Source organism: Pristiophorus japonicus, chromosome 2 (assembly GCF_044704955.1).
Source record: "Pristiophorus japonicus isolate sPriJap1 chromosome 2, sPriJap1.hap1, whole genome shotgun sequence".
NCBI classification, from domain to species: Eukaryota; Metazoa; Chordata; class Chondrichthyes; family Pristiophoridae; genus Pristiophorus; species Pristiophorus japonicus.
Window position 1 is genome coordinate 219,152,246 of NC_091978.1, and position 7,995 is coordinate 219,160,240.

Sequence of the window (7,995 nt, forward strand, 5' to 3'; positions counted from 1 at the left end):
TAGAATACCCTGGGAGGGTAAGCTCTCCTATTGCCAGGCCTGTTGGACCTTCTCCCTCTGGCCAGATTTTGCTGCCTTTCTCCTTATCTTTCTCCCTGTGCCACTCTGTGTGCCGCTCCCTGTGCATCTCCCTGAGGTTCTCCCTCTGCGTCCCCCTGTGCCTCTCTCTGTCCCTCTCCCTGTCCCTCTCCCTGTGTCTCTTCCTGTGTCTCCCTGTCCCTCTCCCTCTCCCTCCCTGTGTCTCTCCCTATCCCTCTCCCTGTGTCTCTCCATATCCCTCTCCCTGTGTCTCTCCCTGATGCTCTCCCTGTTTCTCTCCCTGTCCCTCTCCCTGACCCTCTCCCTGTGTCTCTCCCTGTCTCTCCCTGTCCCTCTCCCTGTCCCTCTCCCTGACCCTCTCCCTTTGCCTCTCCCTGTCTTGCCCCAAGTCCTTCTCCCTGCCTCTCTCTCTGCCTCTGTGCATTTTTCTCCTCCTTTGTCTTTGCCTAAGCATCCTCAAATGGTGACGTCAGAGCAGGAGGTCGAGTGCCAACATAGCTCCATGAAACAAAATAAATTTTGTGATTTGAAATCTGCCCTGAATGATACAGGCCAGTTAGCCTGACATCAGTCATTGGGAAAATGCTAGAATTTATTATTAAAGAAGTAGCAACAGAGCATTGTTACAATACAATTATAATTTAATTGGGCAGAGTCAATCTGGTTTTATGAAAGGAAAATTGTGTTTCACAAATTTATTAGAGTTTTTTGAGGATGTAACTCGCAGGGTAGATGAAGGGGAACCAGTGGATTTACAAAATACCAATGGATATTATGTTTGGATTTACAAAAGACATTCGATAAGGTGCCACATAAAATATTGTTATTCAAGATAAGGGCTCATGGGGGTGAGGGGTAATATATCAGCATGAATAGAGGATTTGTTAACAGACAGAAAACAGAGAGTAGGGATAAACAGGTCATTTTCCGGTTGGCAGGCTTTAACTAGAGGGTGCGGCAAGGATCAGTGCTGGGGCCTCAGCTATTTACAATCCATATTAATGACTCAGATGAAGGGACCAAGTGCAATGTCTCCATGTTTGCTGATGATACAAAGCTAGGTGTGGAGGGCACAAAGAGCCTGCAAAGGGAATAGACAGGTTAAGTGAGCGGGCAATAAGATGGAGTATAATGTGGGGAACTGTGAGATTATTCGCTTTGGTAGGAAGGATAGAAAAAGGGAATATCTTTTCAATGGTGAGAAACTATTAAATGTTGGTGTTCAGAGATTTAGGAAACACAAAGTTAGCATGCAGGTACCGCAAACAATTCGGAAGGCAAATGGCATGTGGGCCTTTATTGCAAGGGGGTTGGAGTACAAGTGTGAGGAAGTCTGACTACAATTGAACATGGCTTTGGTGATACCACACCTGGAGTACTGTGCATAATTTTGCGGGGAAAATTCTGTTGAGCCCCGCAGAAGTCACGCCTCTCACGAGAAATTAGGGTCCAAGTTTTCTGATGATACAAAGCTAGGTGGGAAGGTAAGTACCGCAAAATAACACGTTCCACTTCCTTTCTGGGGAGCTAGTGGGGCAGATGAGTTGAGAGCGGGGTGCAGTGCTATGCCAGGGGCGCTAACGGGAATCGCAAATTACCTGAATTTCTAGGGCTGTAGAAGGGTCTCCACCTGAAACATGATGACTCATCTTTCCTATTCACAGCTGCTGACTGACCTGCTGTGTATTTCCAGCATGTTTTGTTTTTATTTTAGCAGTAGCTGGGTTCAATTTGATATAAGGCTTCATTTGGTCTCAGCTGATCAGAACAAAACAGAAATCTAATTTTGCAGTAAAAAGACCAGTGAAAAGATAGTAAAGCTTTTTAAAACACTGCGTGCAATTTTGGTCTACTGTTGGTAGTTTTAATCTACTGTGCAGAGTTTTGGTCTCTTTTTCTAAGGAAGGATACACTTGCTTTAGAGGTGGTGGAACAAAGGTTTACTAGATTGATTCCTGGGATGAGAAGGTTGTATGAGGAGAGATTGAGTAGATTGGGCTTATACTCTCTGATGGTTAGAAGAATAAGAGGTGATCTCATTGAAACGTATAATATTCTGAGGGGGATTGACAGGATAAATGCTGAGAGGTTGCTTCCCCTGGCTAGAGAGCTGAGAACTACGGGGCACGGTCTCAGGATAAGGGGTCGACCAATTAAGAATGAGATGAGGAGGTTTGTGAATTTTTGGAATTCTCTACTCCAAAGGGCTGTGGATGCCGAATTGTTGAGTATATTAAAGGCTGAGATAGATAGATTTTTTAAATTCAATCACAGAATGTGGGTGTCATGGCAAGGTCATCATTTATTGCCCATCCCTAATTGTCCTTAATTGAATGGCTTGCTAGGCCATTTCAGAGGGCACTTAAGAGTCAACCACTTTGCTGTAGTCTAGTGTCACATATAGACCAGACTGGGTAAGGATGACAGATCTCCTTCCCATAAGGACATTAGTGAACTAGATGGGTTTTCACAACAATCCAAGTTACTTGGGACCCAATTTTGGCCATGATTTGCATACATTTTTTTAAGTAAGTTGTTTTTTCTGGTGTAAGTTAAAAAATGCCATTTTCCTCCCAAAATTTGCTCCAGTGTAAGTCAGTTAAGTATGATTTTTTTTAGTTCAGTTTTTTTTTTCAAAAGGGGGCGTTACCGGACACTTACACCAGTTTTGGCCATTGATGCCACTTTGGCCAGCTAAAACTTACTTCAAATCGACTTAGGTCAGCGTATGTGGCCAGCTCTGAAAAACATTGCGGGCAGTTAAGAATTCGTCGCAGGTTAGTACATTTAAAGCACCAAGACTTACAAAGCACGAAACAGACCACAAAAAGTAATAAGCAATCAATCAATAACAAATAAAAAAGAAAAGTCCTACCTTTATGCCAGAATCAATTGTTTTTTAAAGTTCTCCCCCCCACATCAAAACACTTTTTCTCCCCCCCCGAAAAAAACTCTCCTCCTACCCGCTGCCCCAATCAAAACTCTCCTCACTAAACAAAGCACAACCATCAATAAATAAAAAATAAAACTGAAGTCCTACCTAGGCCCGGGAAGTCAGCGGGCCGGCTGGCCGGTGCGGGAGGCCACTCGGCCGGGGATAGAGTGCGGCGAACATCGGGGGGTCCCTTCTGCCGGGGATAGGGGCTGCGAGCATCGGGTCCTGCTCACAGCCCATAGGACACGCTGGGAGGGCGAGGAGCATGCACGCAGGCTTCACTGCGCATGCGCGCAGCTGCCGGCAGTGCTTTCTGCACTGGCCTGTTGCTCCGGCCCCCACTTCACTATTTACGCCACGCTGGGACACCGGAGACTCGGCAGAGCAGGCGAGATGGGGCCACTTTTTTTCGGCGCCATTTCCAGTGCGCAAAGTGGGTGCATTGAAGGTAAGTGCGCTGAAAAAAAGGGGTTGGGAAAATTGGGCCTATGGTCACCATTACTGATACTAGCTTTTTATTCCAGCTTTATTTTTTAACTAAATTTAAATTCCCCAGCTGCAGTGATGAAATTTGAACTCATATTTCACAACCATTAGATTAGGCCCTTTGATTACTAGTCTAGTAACATAACCACTATACTACCATACCCCCTTTTGGACTCTATGGAAATCAAGGGATATAGAGTTAGTACAGGAAAGTGGCATTGCGGTCGATGATCAACCATGGTCTTATTGAATGGCGGAGCAGGCACGAGGGGCGGTATGACCCACTCCTGCTCCTAATTCTTATGTTCTAATGTTCTTATAGATATATTAAAAAATGCACATGTGGTGGGTAAAAGTGGAAGGTGTCACTGTATTGAGATTTCTTAGGCAGACTAAGTTGCAGAAATAAAAAATATCCAGTTGTGCAAAGCTCCATTGTGGCGTCTGTCGAAGTGAGCTTGTGTTGTTAGAGAGTATTTTACTACATTCTAGGGATGTTGAATAATGATGAGACTGAATCAGACAAGACAGCAGCTGCCACAGTTTCAGTTACAAAGACAGCAGAAGTCGCAGAGAGATGTCAGCACGGGTTGGATTTCAGTCAGGATAGATGGTCAGATTTTTATTTTCCATCATGTCATTATTCTGCGTTAATAGCGAGTATGGAGTAAAGTACAAGGGCTGGATTTTTGGTTGCCTAACGCCTCATTTAGCGGCCAAAGGGGGCATTAATGGGAGGGTAAGAGGTTACCGACAGGGAGCGCAACATTTAACGCCCCGACAGAAAATTTAGTAGAGGCGCAAACCAGCAGTGCCTGGCTGCTGACAATCACTCTGATCATGACACATTCCTGGTGCAATGGCCACGCTTATGCCCCGGTCGGAAACTTAGGTGTGGTCGCCTCATTTAATGGCCGCCAAGAACAACGTCTGGAAAAACAGTCAGTACAGGCTTGCAGAATCATTAACTGTTGGCTACTTAAAGAGATAAGGAAGCGCTTCCCTCAAAGTTCACAGTCAGTGCAACGTTTACACACAGCACGGTGCATGAGTCTCTGAGCGGCAGACAGACATACCAGTTGAGCTTTGAGAGAAAGTTATTTCTAAAACTTTAGTGGGAGCATTACATGTTCACTAGCATCTCTTTCTACATGCTTTAGCAAGGTGTCGTGATGAGAGAAGAGCTGCTGGCCATGTTGTAGGCCAAAGGAGGAGAGCCCCTAGATATCGAGGCAGGAGGCCTTACCCCCTACGACTTTACCGGTGCCAACACTCATACCTGGACCTCTCCGAGGAGCAGTGTGTCAGTCAGAAGGCTGAGCTTCCAAATGGAGGTCGTTGCAGAGATATGGCATGTCCAGCAGGAAGACCTTCAGCCTCACATCAGCAACAGGACTGCGCTGCCCGTTGCAGTGAAGGTCAGGGTGGCACTCACGTTATATGCCTCCAGCACCTTCCAGGCTGCATCAGGGGACATATGCAGCATCTCACAATTTGCAGCACATTGCTGCATCCGTGATGTCGCACAGGCTCTCCACACCCATCGAATGGATTTCATTACCTTCCTGATGAGCAGGGAGAAGCAGGATGAGCGCATATGTGGGTTTGCCAGCATAGCGGGCTTCCCGAGGGTTCAAGGAGCAATTGACTGCACGCAAACGGCCTTGCGAGCACCACTCCAGTATGCAGAGGTCTTCAGAAACAGAAAGGGATACCACTCCATAAATGTCCAACTGGTGTGTGACCAAATGCAGCACATCCTCACACTGAATGCTCACTATCCTGGAAGTGCACATCATGCCTTTATCCTGCAGGGGAGCACTGTGCCTCAACTGGTTCAACCACCATGGTAAAGCCGAGGGTGGATGCTCGGGGACAAGGGATGTGGCCTGGCCATCTGGCGAATGACCCCCTTCGCAACCCCACCACAGAGCCGGAAGAACGCTACAATGAGAGCCATGCCACTACTCGCAATGTCATAGAGCAAACTATCTTCTCCTTCTTAGGCAGTCCCTTGGAGTCGAGGAAGACTTGCTTCCATACTAAAAATGAGTTCTATGGTGACTGATGAGACCAATGCGGGATCTACTGTCTCTGTCACAGGTAGGGCAGACGGTGGTTGGAGCAACGGGTGGGTGGGGTGCTTGATTTGTCATGCGCTCCTTCCGCTGTTTGTACTTGGCTTCTGTGTGCTCCCAGCGAAGAGACTCGAAGTGTTCGGTGCCTTCTCGGATGCTTCTCCTCCATTTTGAATGGTCTTGAGCCAGAGATTCCAAGAGTCGGTGGGGATGTTGCATTTTTTCAAAGAGGCTTATCTGACATCCTGGGACTCGCCTGTCGTGATACAGCTCGGAGTAAAGTGCTTGTTTCGGGAGTCTAGCATCGGGCATGCGGACAATGTGGCCCTTCCATCAGAGCTGATCGAGCGTAGTCAATGCCTCTGTCATGTATCTTACATTAGTATATATAACTGTATCCTAACATGCTATACATGACTGTAATAAGATATGACTTGTAACCACCAGCATACCTTACCACCAGGGGTGCACTTGCAAGAGACAGGTATATAAGGACAGGTCTCAGGCAAGTGCACCATTCCAGAGCTGTGAAATAAAGCTGCAGCTCCAGAGTGACCTTGACTTCACTACATGCCTCGCGTGAATCTGTACTGAGGGGACAGAACTTTACAGTGGCGACGAGTTACATAGAAACATAGAAAATAGGTGCAGGAGTAGGCCATTGAGCTCTTCTAGCCTGCACCGCCATTCAATGAGTTCATGGCTGAACATGCAACTTCAGTACCCCGTTCCTATAGAAACATAGAAAATAAAATCACCAGATATTGCCGCAACCCAGGATTGAACCAGAGACCTTTAGATCTTCGGTCTAACACTCTCCCAACTGAGCTATTTCGGCCCGACAGGATTACAGAATCCACAGAATGGCGAACAACGGATCAGATGAAAAGTACAATGCTGGAGACAATTAGGAGGACTTTATAGAAAGGCTCCAGAAAAGCTTTGTAACCAAAAACTGGTTAGGCGACGATAAGGCAGACAAGAGAAGAGCCCATCTCTAGACCAGATGTGGCTCGAAAACATACGCTTTAATGAAGGATCTGCTGGCACCCGAGAAACCAGCAAGCAAGTCGTTTGAAGAATTGAGCACACTGGTAAGAGACCACCTGAAGCCAGCGAGCAGCCTACACATGGCCAGACACAGGTTCTACAACTACAGACGCTGTGTGGGCCAGAGCATACCCGACTTTGTGGCGGAACTTCGGAAGTTGGCTAATTTATGTGAGTTCTCCGATGAACTGAGGAGAGAAATGCTGAGAGACTTTTTCATTGAAGGAATAGGCCACGCAGGCATATTCCGAAAGCTCATAGAGACCAAGAACCTGATCTTAGAGGCAGCAGCACTGGTTGCACAAACATTCTTGGAAGGGGAAGAAGAAACGAGGTTGATTTACAATGCAGGTATGACAACTAATGAAATATCGGAACAAGAAGTTCACAGCATTAAACAAACTGCTACCCCCACACACAGACAAAACCGGGAGAACAGGCTCTCGACAGCAGGCAGTGGCGCCAGAAGCCATCAAGGGCCACAGGAACGGCCGTTCATACCTCATCAACCCACAATATGAGCAATCAACTACAAACTGAGAGAAGCTCAAGAGAGATCAGCTAGACGCAGCTCATTCTTTGGGAACAATGAAGCAGTCTGTGCTGGAGGTGTGGGGGTGGGCACTCGTCAAGGGGATGTCGATTTCAGCAGGAACTGTGAATATACAGGGCATTTGGCCTGCATGTGCAATAAAACGGCAGCTCAGCTGGTATACGAATCGGATGGGTCGGAAAACGGACCAGAAGACGGTGGGGACAATACCCGGGAGACCGATGTACAGCGGGTCAACACAATCAATGGCCGCTGCTCCTACAACAGGACGCCTCCTATAATGATGAGGGTCCTACTCAATGGGATACCTGTCAACATGGAGCTGGATACGGGAGTGAGTCAATCTCTCATGGGCGCTCAACAATTTGAACAACTGTGGCCGCATAAAAGAGACAGACCAAAACTCACAAGGGTCGACACCAAACTAAGGACCTATACCAAATAAATCATAACAGTCCTCGGCAGCGCCATGCTCTCTGTCACACACAAAGGGACAGTGAACCGACTTCCCCTGTGGATTGTTCCCGGAGACCCCCCAGCACTGCTGGGGAGAAGCTGGCTGGCAAAACTAAACTGGAAATGGGATGATGTCCATGCCATGTCATTAGAGGAACGGACCTCCTGCTAAACAGTTATAAAGCGATTTGAACATCTCTTTCAGCCAGGTGTGGGCACTTTCAAAAGTGCCAAAGTCAAAATCTATATCACACAGGATGCTAGACCAGTCCATCACAAGGCCAGAGCTGTACCCTATGTGATGAGGGAAAAGATTGAACACGAACTAGACAGGCTTCTGCGGGAAGGCATTATATCATCTGTGGAATTTAGTGACTGGGCAAGTCCCATTGTCCCAG

At 47.1% G+C, this 7,995-nt stretch overlaps 1 non-coding gene across 1 annotated transcript; it reads right to left on the minus strand.

Moving 5' to 3' along the window:
* Nucleotides 1–6,303: 6,303 nt before the first annotated feature.
* trnaf-gaa (transfer RNA phenylalanine (anticodon GAA)) lies at nt 6,304–6,376 on the minus strand. Its single transcript has one exon. It is a non-coding gene; the product is annotated as a tRNA-Phe (tRNA).
* Nucleotides 6,377–7,995: the final 1,619 nt, after the last annotated feature.